Raw genomic sequence first — 16,561 nt, 5'->3', positions numbered from 1 at the left:
AGCTTGGCATTTAAAGCAATATTCACCAACAGTATGTTCATGCTTTTTATTGGTGGTGTCGGTAAATAATGGACGAGGGTAAACCGTTATAATCACTGTGTAACACCGATTTATAAATTCGTTATATTTTTGAAGTTGGATTACTTTTGAAATACAATAAAAGAATATGCCGTTTCCCAATTGGTATCCCTTTAACGTTTGTTTGAATCTTACTGCAGTATTAAAATGATACGACTGTGTAATGTTATTACTTCCTTGGATCCATCCGATTGTTATTTTATAATTGTCATTTTTCAGTGGTGATATACGCTTTACCTTGCATGCGATTACTACTTCCTCACCTTCTGTGATGTTATTTACTAATTCTTCACACGCAATTCTCCAAGCATAATATACAGGTGGCAAATCCTGTATGACGTTACCTGCAGGAATCGCAAATTGTTGATTGTCATCATCTTGGCATGTGTATATTCCGTCATCTTGTTCATTGAAAGATAGAAAATAATTACAGTTTACTGTTTTTAACGTGTCTGTCAGATTAGCCTTGTAGTCTACCGTCTGTTCATCATCCTTAGTAAACGTTAATACTTGTTGAGTTATTTTGTAAGTTTCACTCGATGATATGACGTTTACAGCCTGCCGGGGGTTAGATTGATATTTCAACCAATAATAAGAATCAAACTCTACAAATTGTTCTTCTGCAGTAGCATTTTGAGCAATAATAAGCAAAGTGATTCCGATAAGCTGAAACAGCATTTTTGTTTCTTTATCTTTTGAGTAACGAATACACAATCTAGATGGTGTTGCTACAAATAGTTGAATATAACTGAATGTACAGTTTCGCAAAACAAGGAAGTAATGCTTTTCGGATGAACTTTCGAATAATATAATAACTATGTTTAAAGATGTATTATCTCTTTGACTAATAAAAACAATTTTTTTTTTATATTTCGAAAAAAGTGGGTCATTTTGAATTATCATAATAGTTATTAACTTTCACCAAAAATTAGTTGAACAAAAAAAATAATTTAACCGAAATACGGACGTTTTTTTTTGTTCAAAAAATAACTTTGACTTCCAGTGCAGTCAAAGTTGGCTACTCTGTATACATAATCACATAGAATAATATCGCTATGATAATCATAAGACTTCCTCAAGATCTGCGTGAAAACACCTTCTCAACCGCGACGAGTTGTAAACAATTTTAATTAGCATCATGCATTAATGCATACTTGTGGTTTGAAATCTTTGTTTACTTTCAATCGTGACGATTTTCTAGACGAAATGTAATCAAATTAATTTACCTGTTAATTACGTAAACTTGTTGTTTTTGCCTCAAATGTTCGACTTGAAGTGAATAACTTTAATATTACCTTGAAATGGCCAATTTAAATTTAGAATATTTTTTTTTTATTTTTTGTGTTTCAAGGGACAATACATCTTTAAATTGAGGAAGAGTTATAGATTCATATAAGATAAGATTCTCTAACTACGAATTAAGGAATTTGCATATAAAATTAGCAAACCTCTGGCTGCAATCATAAATTAATCCTTTGGTAACGGTGTTGTCCCGTGGTTATCCCTATTCTTAAAACTAATCCTGCGACTTGGGATAAACTTAGACCAATTTCCCTCACTGACCACTTTGCAAAAATTGCAGAAAGTTTCATGTCTAAAGTTTGTTGTTAAATGACATGAATCCCAACCTTGACCACAACCAGTATGGTATCGTAAAGGGATATCTACTAATCATTATCTTGTTAAGCTTATGGATGTTCTCTATAGAAATGCTGATAAGAAACAAAGTGAAAGTACTGTAGTGGTTACTGATTTTATAAAAGCTTTTTACTATGTTGACCACAATGTATTAATCTGTAAGTTGATTACATTTCAAGTCCGTCCATCTGTAATTACATGGATTATGAGTTTTCTAAGTGATAGAACACAATGTGTTAGATATCTAGACACCATTAGTGAATGGAAATACATTCATGGAGGTGTCCCTCAAGGTACCAGCTTAGGACCCCTCTGCTTCCTTGCCATGGTTAATGATGTTTTTTACGATAAGACGATTGACGTATTTAAGTATGTTGATGATATTACCATTGTCGAACCTCGTCTTAGCAAACAACCTAGCTTTATGCAAAATCACTTAAACGATCTATCGCAATGGGCGACAGTTAATAATATGAAACTTAATCCTAGCAAATGTTTAGTTATGAGTGTAAATTTTTCTAGAAAAAATGTTAATCATGTTGTCAACATTGATGGACAGCCGTTGAACATTGTGAATAATACTACAATCTTAGGCGTTAACATTAGTTCTGATCTTAAATGGAGCTCTCATATCACTAAATTGCTTAGCAAAGCTAATGGTAGATTATATATGTTGAAAGTACTTAAGCGATTCAAAATGCCAATTGTTGACTTATTAACTATTTATACTGGGTATGTCAGACCCTTAACTGAATACGCTGCTCCTGTGTGGCATTCTGGTCTTACCCAACTTGAATGATATAATGTTAGAGCGAATCCAGAAGCGAGCTTGTAAAATTATTCTAGGGCCTCTGTTTTCACACTATAATCTAGCTCTTGATCAGTGTAACTTAATACAGTTAAATGTATGTCGTAATGAAATTTGTAGCAATTTTTTTGCCTCGGTAATTTCAAGCCAAGATGAGTGTATTCCACTCAGTAGGTTTGAGTCTCATATGGCAGAGACCTATGAAGCGCAAACAAACTTACTGTCCCTGTTTGCCGGACTGTCAGATATCGTAACAGCTCCATTCCATACACGATTAGGCAGTGGAACCGCAACTGATTTTACTTCTGTATTGAAAATAATTTTATCCCTCTGTATAATATAATGTTGAAGTAATAAGAATCAAATATAATATGTTAGGTAATTTTTTTTCAATTCACTTGGCCAGTCATTTAGATTTTTACTTGTTTTGATGTTGTGCTCGTTTATTTTAATGTTTTTATATGATGTATTGTGTGGTTCTCAATGTTTGATGTTATTTTATGCTATCTTTTTAAAACATTTTAAATATTTTAAGTACCTTTTAATAATGTAAAAAAGGGTCACAATTCAGTTTTTCTGTGAAGGTGATTTTAATAAATATACCATTATGAATGAATGAATGAATGAATTGAACGATTAATTTTAATTGATTAAGTTTCAAGATATTATTTCTAAGTAACTTATTGGTTGCATATAATCGTCCACCGATCCGCTTGTTTCTTTTCCTGAAACACGCAAATGGCCTATTTCATGCTCTAAATTGATCAAAACTTAATTTTGAGCTTTTTAAATTTTTAACGCGCAATTTCCCGCGCATGACCTTGAAACGCGCAAGTTTTTATTTGCTAATATTTTTACCTTTGACCTGACGTTTATGTGTAGTGAATTTTATTCACATGTGATAATGAATTATGGAGATATTATTGATAATGTGATTTCACAAAATGGCGTATAAATGACGTCACGGATGAGTGATCACTCTGAAAACTTAACTATAACTAAACTAAATTATTTTAAATATATTTTGAAATTTTGGTGATTATTGACAATTAAATTTTTGAGATAATTGACACACAAAATCTGTACAGAAAGAAATAAATAAAAAGAATACAGATTTCATACAATAACAATAGGTGATCATTTTATTCTAAATGATCACCTAATAAGAATTTTTACAAGTAAACAACTTATCACCATTATATACACATAACACATCATTTTGTATAACACACAAATATAATCATCTACGTCATCAGTTTTGTGATTTATTGATACTGTATAACAAACGATGTTAATGTCAAACAATAAAAGGTTTTTTTCTAATATTATTTTTATAGAAATATTGTATTCAAATTTATTTTTCTAAAACACAATTTAAAACTTACAAATTATTTTATTTCCCTTTCAGTCATAATTCTTCACACGCAATATATATTAACCTTTTAAAATAACTAAAACAAAAAGTATATAGAGTACGAGAACTTTTATTATTACAATTTTCTGTTTATATAAAGTACGAATTATTCATATTTCAACCGATAAACAACTATAACAATAATACAGAATGGAAACATAACATGTTATGTAAGAGTACGTGGCCTTCATAAATATGTTTACAATGAACTTTGAACAGTTGAGATAAAACTGTAATACTTAATAGTAGCAGTATCATTCATTACTTTTAGTAGAAGTAATTTTAGTTGTATATTAATTATTATTTTGTTTACACAAGTGATATACACTGAAAAAGTAATTATTTGATTGGCTGCGCAATTTACGTTTGAAGATGAGATTAATCCCAGTTCCGTAATATATCGTAAGCCAATCACAACTAATTAACGAATGTTTTTTATAGTTTAAGTAAAATAATACATTGGTAATTATATTTCGTATGCCTACAATAGCTAATATTAATAACTTGATTAATCTTTCTATTAAAACATAATTTTATAGACATTTATAAGGCCGCCTTGATAATGTTTATGATAAATAATACTGTACTCATGCGAGTTCATTATTATTTGTTACAGTATTATGAGTTTCATCACAATTCTAATACTGTACACGGTTTAATGGCAAAAGTAAATGCCTACAATAGGGAATAACTTTCATCTTGCAACACCATACACAGATAATGAAAAAAAAAAATCAATCAATACATACTTTTTTTTGTTGATAAATTCAGTTAGGAATAATACATTTATAAGACAACCTTGGTTATATTATATGGTAAATGATACTAATGTATAATGCGAGCAAATATATTATATATAATAAAGTTTTAAAAATCTTGTAAAATTTTTATAAATATCTTTTTTTTTTATTCTTATAGTAAATGATTATTGTATAATTGGAGTAAAATGTATATAGTAAAGTTTTTAAAATCTTGTAACACTAAAGCTGGTTAAATATACATTTAAAAAGTAGCATGCGTTAATGTCTGTAGGCCTATAACATAATAATAAATCATCTCACAATTACAGAACTTTGTATTATTGCTCTAAATGATCACTTAAGATATTATTTCTAAGTAACCGTCATCACTGGCATTGTTACTGTATTGTATTGCTGTATAACTGTGTGATCGCCTGCATGTAGTCATCCGCTGTGTCTTCTAGTTTCTTGTTTTCGTTTGTTTTAAATGCCATCTTGAACTGTGTCTTCTTGTTCCCTTTATTCGTATATTGTTTAGGTTCATTAGTGACACTTTCATAACATTCGTTTGTAAAGACTTCAACGTGTTTACTTTTAATTGTTACCTTTTGTGTTGATTTATGAGATTCATTGTCTGGTTTGTTTGTTAAATGTTGATCGTCATCATCTCTAATGCTATAATATACATCTTCATCTTGTTCTACATTTCTATCTGTTTTCCTAGATTTACAGGGTTCATTTTCTGGTTTTCTAGATATCACTTGTTTGCTTGTTGATGGTTTCTCATCAGCATCTTTTATGCTAAAAATATCCAACTCTTCTGGTTGTTCTAGTTGTGTCTTTTCTAAAGGTTCTTCACAGTCTTTGATGTTAAAGACGCGTTCGTAGTCTGTATATTGATTTCTTGTGATTTTGATAATATCATCATATCTCCTCTTTTTGAATTTCAATGGCAGCTTTTGCCTGTTTAAGTAAATAGATGAGAATAAAAACCACTATCAACATAATAGATGTTGATGCTGCTAGAATTAAAGTTGACTGTTGGTAATGATCTATCAATTGCCTGTCTGTTGATTTCACTATTGATTTGTAATGATATGTACTTTGATATTGATCTGCTGTCATGGTAGTAGGCCTACTTGTTAATGTATCATTATTGTAACCAGCTTCAGTTTTGTAGGTTTCCATTATATCGTCAGCAATAGGCTCTATTTCATCAGAATTGTCTTGCGTACTCACCAGACACTCGACTACGTAATCACCAGCTATTACATTTCTGAAACATTTTTCGTTGCCATCTTCCCCATTGTACTCTGTCCCCGACAGCAGTTGTCCATTTAATGTCCAGTAAATATTCTGGTCAGATCCACTTGCAGCTTGACATTTAAAGCAATGTTCACTAACAGTATTCTGCTTGCTATTGGTGTCGGTAAATAATTGAGGGGGATAAACTGTTAAAATCAATGTGTAGCACCGATTTATAAATTCGTTATAGTTTTGAAGTTGGATTACTTTTGAAATGCAATAAAAGAATATGCCGTTTCCCAATTGGTAACCTTTAAACGTTTTTTTGAATCTTACTGGTTCAGTAAAATAATACGACTGTGTAATGTTATTACTTCCTTGGATCCATCCTATTGTTATTTTATAATTGTCGTTTTTCAATGGTGATAATATACGCTTTACCTTGCATACGATTACTACTTCCTCACCTTCTGTGATGTTATGTATTAAATCTTCACAAGTAATTCTCCAAGCATAATATACAGGTGACAAAGCCTGTATGACGTCACCTGCATGAATCGCAAAGTGATGATTATCATCATCTTGGCACGTGTATATTCCGTCATCTTGCATATTGTAAGATAGAAAATAGTTACAGTTGACTGTGTTTAACTTGTCTTTCAGAATAGCCTTGTAGTCTACCGTCTGTTCACCATCCTGAGTAAACGTTAATAGGCCTACTTGTTTAGTTATTTTGTAAGTTTCACTCGATGGTACGACGTTCACAGCCTGCCGGGGGTTCGATTGACTAGCTTTCAAATAATAGTAAGAATCAAACTCTACAAACTGTTCTTCTGCTTTAACATTTTGGGCAATAATGAGCAAACTGATTCCAATAAGATACAGATGAAACAGCATTTTTGGTTCTTTATCTTTTGGGTAATGTGTACACAATCTAGGTGTTGTTGCTACGAATAGCTACATCTAACTGAATGTACAGTTTCACAAAACAAGGAAGTAATGCTTTTTGGATAAACTTTCGAATAACAAAAACAATCATGTTTAAATCGAGGAAGAGTTATAGATTAGGCTACAGCCTCAAACATCCATTCAAACGCTAATCTGCGAGATAAGATTCGTTAAGTTTCGAACGCATTTTAAAACTTTTAACATCACATGATGTGTTATTATTGGGTTATACATGTTTTAAGATATTATTTCTAAGTAACCATCTTCATTTTTGTCCATGTTTTTAGTGTCGCTATATAGATGTGTTGTTATAATGGGTTGCATATAATCTTCCACTGCATCCGCTGGTTTCTTTGAATTGAAGCTACAGACATAACATTCATTTATGAAAGGCTCAGCACGTCGTAAGCCAATCACAACTAATTAACGAATGTTTGTTATAGTGAAGTAAAATAATACATTAGTAATACTTATTATATGCCTACAATAAGGAATAACTTAATCTAAAAAATCAAAACGTAACTTACATATCCTTAAATAAGGCCACCTTTGTAATGTTTATGATAAATAATACTGTACTAATGCGAGTTCGTTATTATTTGTTACAGTATTATAAAAAGTTTCATCTTGTAACACCATACATAGATAAAGAAATAAATCAATCAATACATACTTTTTTCTTTGATAAATTCAGTTAGGAATAATTCATTTATAAGAACACCTTGGTTATAATATATGGTAAATGATACTAATGTATAATGCGAGCAAATATATATAATAAAGTTGTAACATTTTAATAAATATCTTTTTTTTATTCTTATAGTAAATGATTAATGTATAATTCGAGTAAAATGTATATAGTCAAAAGTTAATAAAATCTTGTAACACTTAAGCTGGTTAAATATACATTTAAAAAGTAGCATGCGTTAATGTCTGTAGGCCTATAACATAATAATAAATCATCTCACAATTACAGAACTTCGTATTATTGCTCTAAAATGATCATTTAAGATTTTATTTCTAAGTAACCGTCATCACTGTCATTGGTACTGTATATTTTATTGCTGTATAACTGTGTGATCGGCTGCATGTAGTCATCCGCTGTGTCTTCTAGTTTCTTGTTTTTGATTGTTTCAGATACCATCTTGAACTGTATCTTATGGCTCACTTTTTTTCGTATTTTGTTTAGGTTCATTAGTGAAACTTCCATAACATTCGTTTGTAAAGACTTCAACGTGTTTACTTTTAATTTTTACCTTTTGTGATGATTTATGAGATTCATTGTCTGGTTTGTTTGTTAAATGTTGATCGTCATCATCTCTAATGCTATAATATACATCTTCATCTTGTTCTACATTTCTATCTGTTTTCCTAGATTTACAGGGTTCGTTTTCTGCTTTTGTAGATATCACTTGTTTGCTTGTTGATGGTTTCTCATCAGCATCTTTTATGCTAAAAATATCCAACTCTTCTGGTTGTTCTAGTTGTGTCTTTTCTAAAGGTTCTTCACATTCTTTGATGTTAAAGACGCGTTCGTAGTCTGTACATTGGTTTCTTGTGATTTTGATAATATCATCATATCTCCTCTTTTGAATTTCAATGGCAGCTTTTGCCTGTTTAAGTAAATAGATGAGAATAAAAACCACTATCAACATAATAGACGTTGATGCTGCTAGAATTAAAGTTGACTGTTTGTAATGATCTATCAATTGCCTGTCTGTTGATTTAACTATTGATTTGTAATTATATGTACTTTTATATTGATCTGCTGTCATGGTAGTAGGCCTACCTGTTGATGCATCAATATTGTAACCAGCTTCAGTTTTGTAGGTTTCCGTTATATCGTCTGCAATGGGCTCTATTTCATCAGAATTGTCTTGCGTACTCACCAGACACTCGATTACGTAATCATCAGCTGTTAAATTTATAAAACATTTTTCGTTGTCTTTTTCCCCATCGTACTCTGTCTCTGAGAGAAGTCGACCATTTAAAGTCCAGTAGTAATTCTTCTGGCCAGATCCACCTGTAGCTTGGCATTTAAAGCAATATTCACCAACAGTATGTTCATGCTTTTTATTGGTGGTGTCGGTAAATAATGGACGAGGGTAAACCGTTATAATCACTGTGTAACACCGATTTATAAATTCGTTATATTTTTGAAGTTGGATTACTTTTGAATAACAATAAAAGAATATGCCGTTTCCCAATTGGTATCCCTTTAACGTTTGTTTGAATCTTACTGCAGTATTAAAATGATACGACTGTGTAATGTTATTACTTCCTTGGATCCATCCGATTGTTATTTTATAATTGTCATTTTTCAGTGGTGATATACGCTTTACCTTGCATGCGATTGCTACTTCCTCACCTTCTGTGATGTTATTTACTAATTCTTCACACGCAATTCTCCAAGCATAATATACAGGTGGCAAATCCTGTATGACGTTACCTGCAGGAATCGCAAATTGTTGATTGTCATCATCTTGGCATGTGTATATTCCGTCATCTTGTTCATTGAAAGATAGAAAATAATTACAGTTGACTGTTTTTAACGTGTCTGTCAGATTAGCCTTGTAGTCTACCGTCTGTTCATCATCCTGAGTAAACGTTAATACTTGTTGAGTTATTTTGTAAGTTTCACTCGATGATATGACGTTTACAGCCTGCCGGGGGTTAGATTGATCTTTCAACCAATAATAAGAATCAAACTCTACAAATTGTTCTTCTGCAGTAGCATTTTGAGCAATAATAAGCAAAGTGATTCCGATAAGCTGAAACAGCATTTTTGTTTCTTTATCTTTTGAGTAACGAATACACAATCTAGATGGTGTTGCTACAAATAGTTGAATATAACTGAATGTACAGTTTCGCAAAACAAGGAAGTAATGCTTTTCGGATGAACTTTCGAATAATATAATAACTATGTTTAAAGATGTATTATCTCTTTGACTAATAAAAACAATTTTTTTTTTATATTTCGAAAAAAGTGGGTCATTTTGAATTATCATAATAGTTATTAACTTTCACCAAAAATTAGTTGAAAAAAAAAAATAATTTAACCGAAATACGGACGTTTTTTTTGTTCAAAAAATAACTTTGACTTCCAGTGCAGTCAAAGTTGGCTACTCTGTATACATAATCACATAGAATAATATCTCTATGATAATCATAAGACTTCCTCAAGATCTGCGTGAAAACACCTTCTCAACCGCGACGAGTTGTAAACAATTTTAATTAGCATCATGCATTAATGCATACTTGTGGTTTGAAATCTTTGTTTACTTTCAATCGTGACGATTTTCTAGACGAAATGTAATCAAATTAATTTACCTGTTAATTACGTAAACTTGTTGTTTTTGCCTCAAATGTTCGACTTGAAGTGAATAACTTTAATATTACCTTGAAATGGCCAATTTAAATTTAGAATATTTTTTTTTTATTTTTTGTGTTTCAAGGGACAATACATCTTTAAATTGAGGAAGAGTTATAGATTCATATAAGATAAGATTCTCTAACTACGAATTAAGGAATTTGCATATGAAATTAGCAAACCTCTGGCTGCAATCATAAATTAATCCTTTGGTAACGGTGTTGTCCCGTGGTTATCCCTATTCTTAAAACTAATCCTGCGACTTGGGATAAACTTAGACCAATTTCCCTCACTGACCACTTTGCAAAAATTGCAGAAAGTTTCATGTCTAAAGTTTGTTGTTAAATGACATGAATCCCAACCTTGACCACAACCAGTATGGTATCGTAAAGGGATATCTACTAATCATTATCTTGTTAAGCTTATGGATGTTCTCTATAGAAATGCTGATAAGAAACAAAGTGAAAGTACTGTAGTGGTTACTGATTTTATAAAAGCTTTTTACTATGTTGACCACAATGTATTAATCTGTAAGTTGATTACATTTCAAGTCCGTCCATCTGTAATTACATGGATTATGAGTTTTCTAAGTGATAGAACACAATGTGTTAGATATCTAGACACCATTAGTGAATGGAAATACATTCATGGAGGTGTCCCTCAAGGTACCAGCTTAGGACCCCTCTGCTTCCTTGCCATGGTTAATGATGTTTTTTACGATAAGACGATTGACGTATTTAAGTATGTTGATGATATTACCATTGTCGAACCTCGTCTTAGCAAACAACCTAGCTTTATGCAAAATCACTTAAACGATCTATCGCAATGGGCGACAGTTAATAATATGAAACTTAATCCTAGCAAATGTTTAGTTATGAGTGTAAATTTCTCTAGAAAAAATGTTAATCATGTTGTCAACATTGATGGACAGCCGTTGAACATTGTGAATAATACTACAATCTTAGGCGTTAACATTAGTTCTGATCTTAAATGGAGCTCTCATATCACTAAAATGCTTAGCAAAGCTAATGGTAGATTATATATGTTGAAAGTACTTAAGCGATTCAAAATGCCAATTGTTGACTTATTAACTATTTATACTGGGTATGTCAGACCCTTAACTGAATACGCTGCTCCTGTGTGGCATTCTGGTCTTACCCAACTTGAATGAAATAATGTTAGAGCGAATCCAGAAGTGAGCTTGTAAAATTATTCTAGGGCCTCTGTTTTCACACTATAATCTAGCTCTTGATCAGTGTAACTTAATACAGTTAAATGTATGTCATAATGAAATTTGTAGCAATTTTTTTGCCTCGGTAATTTCAAGCCAAGATGAGTGTATTCCACTCAGTAGGTTTGAGTCTCATATGGCAGAGAATACGAAGCGCAAACAAACTTACTGTCCCTGTTTGCCGGACTGTCAAATATCGTAACAGCTCCATTCCATACACGACAGTGGAACCGCAACTGATTTTACTTCTGTATTGAAAATAATTTTATCCCTCTCTATAATATAATGTTGAAGTAATAAGAATCAAATATAATATGTTAGGTAATTTTTTTTCAATTCACTTGGCCAGTCATTTAGATTTTTACTTGTTTTGATGTTGTGCTCGTTTATTTTAATGTTTTTATATGATGTATTGTGTGGTTCTCAATGTTTGATGTTATTTTATGCTATCTTTTTAAAACATTTTAAATATTTTAAGTACCTTTTAATAATGTAAAAAAGGGTCACAATTCAGTTTTTCTGTGAAGGTGATTTTAATAAATATACCATTATGAATGAATGAATGAATGAATTGAACGATTAATTTTAATTGATTAAGTTTCAAGATATTATTTCTAAGTAACTTATTGGTTGCATATAATCGTCCACCGATCCGCTTGTTTCTTTTCCTGAAACACGCAAATGGCCTATTTCATGCTCTAAATTGATCAAAACTTAATTTTGAGCTTTTTAAATTTTTAACGCGCAATTTCCCGCGCATGACCTTGAAACGCGCAAGTTTTTATTTGCTAATATTTTTACCTTTGACCTGACGTTTATGTGTAGTGAATTTTATTCACATGTGATAATGAATTATGGAGATATTATTGATAATGTGATTTCACAAAATGGCGTATAAATGACGTCACGGATGAGTGATCACTCTGAAAACTTAACTATAACTAAACTAAATTATTTTAAATATATTTTGAAATTTTGGTGATTATTGACAATTAAATTTTTGAGATAATTGACACACAAAATCTGTACAGAAAGAAATAAATAAAAAGAATACAGATTTCATACAATAACAATAGGTGATCATTTTATTCTAAATGATCACCTAATAAGAATTTTTACAAGTAAACAACTTATCACCATTATATACACATAACACATCATTTTGTATAACACACAAATATAATCATCTACGTCATCAGTTTTGTGATTTATTGATACTGTATAACAAACGATGTTAATGTCAAACAATAAAAGGTTTTTTTCTAATATTATTTTTATAGAAATATTGTATTCAAATTTATTTTTCTAAAACACAATTTAAAACTTACAAATTGTTTTATTTCCCTTTCAGTCATAATTCTTCACACGCAATATATATTAACCTTTTAAAATAACTAAAACAAAAAGTATATAGAGTACGAGAACTTTTATTATTACAATTTTCTGTTTATATAAAGTACGAATTATTCATATTTCAACCGATAAACAACTATAACAATAATACAGAATGGAAACATAACATGTTATGTAAGAGTACGTGGCCTTCATAAATATGTTTACAAACTTTGAACAGTTGAGATAAAACTGTAATACTTAATAGTAGCAGTATCATTCATTACTTTTAGTAGAAGTAATTTTAGTTGTACAGTATATTAATTATTATTTTTTTTACACAAGTGATATACACTAAAAAAGTAATTATTTGATTGGCTGCGCAATTTACGTTTGAAGCTGAGATTAATCCCAGTTTCGTAATATATCGTAAGCCAATCACAACTAATTAAATAATGTTTTTTTTATAGTTTAAGTAAAATAATACATTGGTAATTATATTTCGTATGCCTACAATAGCTAATATTAATAACTTGATTAATCTTTCTATTAAAACATAATTTTATAGACATTTATAAGGCCGCCTTGATAATGTTTATGATAAATAATACTGTACTCATGCGAGTTCATTATGATTTGTTGCAGTATTATGAGTTTCATCACAATTCTAATACTGTACCCGGTTTAATGGCAAAAGTAAATGCCTACAATAGGGAATAACTTTCATCTTGCAACACCATACATAGATAATGAAAAAAATCAATCAATACATACTTTTTTCTTTGATAAATTCAGTTAGGAATAATACATTTATAAGACAACCTTGGTTATATTATATGGTAAATGATACTAATGTATAATGCGAGCAAATATATTATATATAATAAAGTTTTTAAAATCTTGTGACATTTTTATAAATATCTTTTTTTTTATTCTTATAGTAAATGATTAATGTTTAATTCGAGTAAAATGTATTATAGTAAAGTTTTTAAAATCTTGTAACACTTAAGCTGGTTAATTATACATTTAAAATGTAGCATGCGTTAATGTCTGTATAATGTAATAATAAATCATTCCACAATTACTGAACTTTTTTTCACGCTGCTGCTCTAGCCCGCTACGTCCCATTAGGACTACTCAATCAGAAGCTAAAGCAAGCAGCAGTTATAGTTCTAAGGACAGACAGTTTTGTGAAAATGGAAACTCCACTATGATTTATTGATTCCAGCTGCTACAGTAGACCCAAAAAACGTCTGGGAAAGAGTCTATTAGGACATGTCATGCTAAAATTACAAATCCCTAAGCATTTCTGGTATATTCACTGTCAGATATTCATTGAATTATTATCGAAACAGTCCATTAAAGTTTGTGTTTGTAATAGGATACTTCACAATTGAAATATCTAGGGTGATGAAGTGACCCCCAGATTTGACCTTAGCAATAAAATTAACTAAAGTGACAGAAATTGAGTATTCACTTCTGTAACAAAAAAATAATATTTATTCACGTATAAAAAAAGAAAAGAAACCCAAAAACCATTTTCTGACAGACAATTTAAGTATTTGTTGCTTTAAATTACATTTTTTTCAGGTAAAATAACTATTATGTGACAATAAAATGACACATTCAAAAACATTTGAAATAAAAAATGTTTTTCAATAAGCGAGCAGCGTTTTTTGTAAGAAATATTTCTTGTCTATTATTGCTCTAAATGATCACTTAAGATATTATTTCTAAGTAACCGTCATCACTGTCATTGGTACTGTATATTTTATTGCTGTATAACTGTGTGATCGGCTGCATGTAGTCATCTACTGTGTCTTCTAGTTCCTTGTTTTTGCTTGTTTCAGTTGCCATCTTGAACTGTATCTTATGGCTCACTTTTTTCGTATATTGTTTAGGTTCATTGTGACACTTATAACATTCGTTTGTAAAGACTTCAACGTGTTTATTTGTATTTGTTAACTTTTGTGTTGATTTATGATGTTTCTTGTCTGTTTTGTTTGTTAAATGTTGATCGTCATCATCTACAATGCTATAATATATATCTTCAGGTTGGTCTTTTTTAATCTTCATCGTAGATTTTAACGGATTATTATCTCTTTGCTTTTCGTCTACAAGGCTTATTTCCGTCTGTCTACTAGTTGAATGTTCATTGTCATCATCATTATAAACATCATCTCTAATGCTATAATATACATCTTCTACATTTCCGTCTGTTTTTCTAGATTTACAGGGTTCGTTTTCTTCTATCGTAGATATCACTTGCTTGCTTGTTGACGGTTTCTCATCAGCATCTGTTATTCTAAAGAAAGTCATTTCTTCTGGTTGCACTGCCTGTGGTTTCTCTGAAGGTTCTTGAAGGTCTGTATTATTGATGTCTTCGTTTTCTTTTTGTTGACTTCTTGTGATTTTGATAATGTCACATTTCTTTTGAATTTCCATAGCAGTTCTCGACTGTTTGAGTAGATAGACGAGAATAAAAACTACTATCGATAGACTGACTGTTGTTGATGCCAGTATTATAATTATAAATGTATGATAATCTTCTTTACTTTGACTTGGCCCTGTATGTATGCTACTTGTTGCTTCAGGTTTGTCGGTTGGCACTACATTATCGATAGTGAACTCTATCGCATCAGATTTGTCCTGAGTACTCACCAGACACTTGACAACGTAATCACCAGATTTTAAATACTTGAAGCATTGTGCATGGTCAACATTTCCATCGTATTCTGTCAGTGACAGTAGTTTTCCATTTAATGTCCAGTAGTAATTCTTCTGACCAGATCCCCCTTTAGCTTGACATTCAAAACAATGTTCACCAACAGCGTGTTCGTTCATAGGCTTGATTTCCACTAGTAAAGGACTACTATGATAAACTCGTATGAGTAACGTGTGACATGAAATTACAAACCTGTTAATTGTGTTTTCTATTGAAATACAATAAAAGAATATACCGTCTCCCCGTTTGTAACCTTTAAATATTTGATCAAAATGTACTGTTTCAGTATTCAAATCATACGACTGTGTAATGCTATGTTTTCCTTGGATCCATCCTATTGTTAGTTTATAGTTTTTGTTGTTCAATGATGTATTTGTCACTTTGCAAGTAATTACTACTTCATCACCTTCTGTCATATATTGAACGAAATCTTCACAGGAAATTCTCCAATAATAATATTCAGGGGGCTGATATTTTTTGACATCACCTGAAGAAATCACATATTGTTTATTGTCATCATCATGGCATGTGTATATTCCGTCGTATTGTCCATTGTAAGATAGAAAGTAGTGACAGTTGACTGTTTTAGACTTTCCTGGCAGATGAGCTATGTTGTCTACCGGCTGCTCATCATCTGTTTTTATATGTAACACTTGTTCAGTTATATTACCACTGTAGAATTTATTTAATGATATGACCATCACAGGCTGCGATTGTAACCAAACATTCGTATAATAACAAGAATCAAACTCAACGAACCGTTCTTCTGCAATAGCATTTCTTACATTGAGCAAACTTATTATCATAAGACATATATGGAGCAGCATTTTTGTTGAGTAAATTAGTACATGCTGAGTAATGTGTATCAATAGTTAGGTATTGTTTTTACGAATGATAAAATCTAAAAACTTAATTTACAAGTTTCGATACACAAGGAAGTAATATAGGCGGGAGAAAATTAATACATAATGTGTACATAATGATTTAATCTGTCACTAGTATAGTGAACAATATTTTATTGTCATTTAATAT

Source organism: Antedon mediterranea, chromosome 1 (assembly GCF_964355755.1).
Source record: "Antedon mediterranea chromosome 1, ecAntMedi1.1, whole genome shotgun sequence".
Lineage (NCBI taxonomy): Eukaryota > Metazoa > Echinodermata > Crinoidea > Comatulida > Antedonidae > Antedon > Antedon mediterranea.
Note: the sequence above shows the minus strand (reverse complement) of the source record.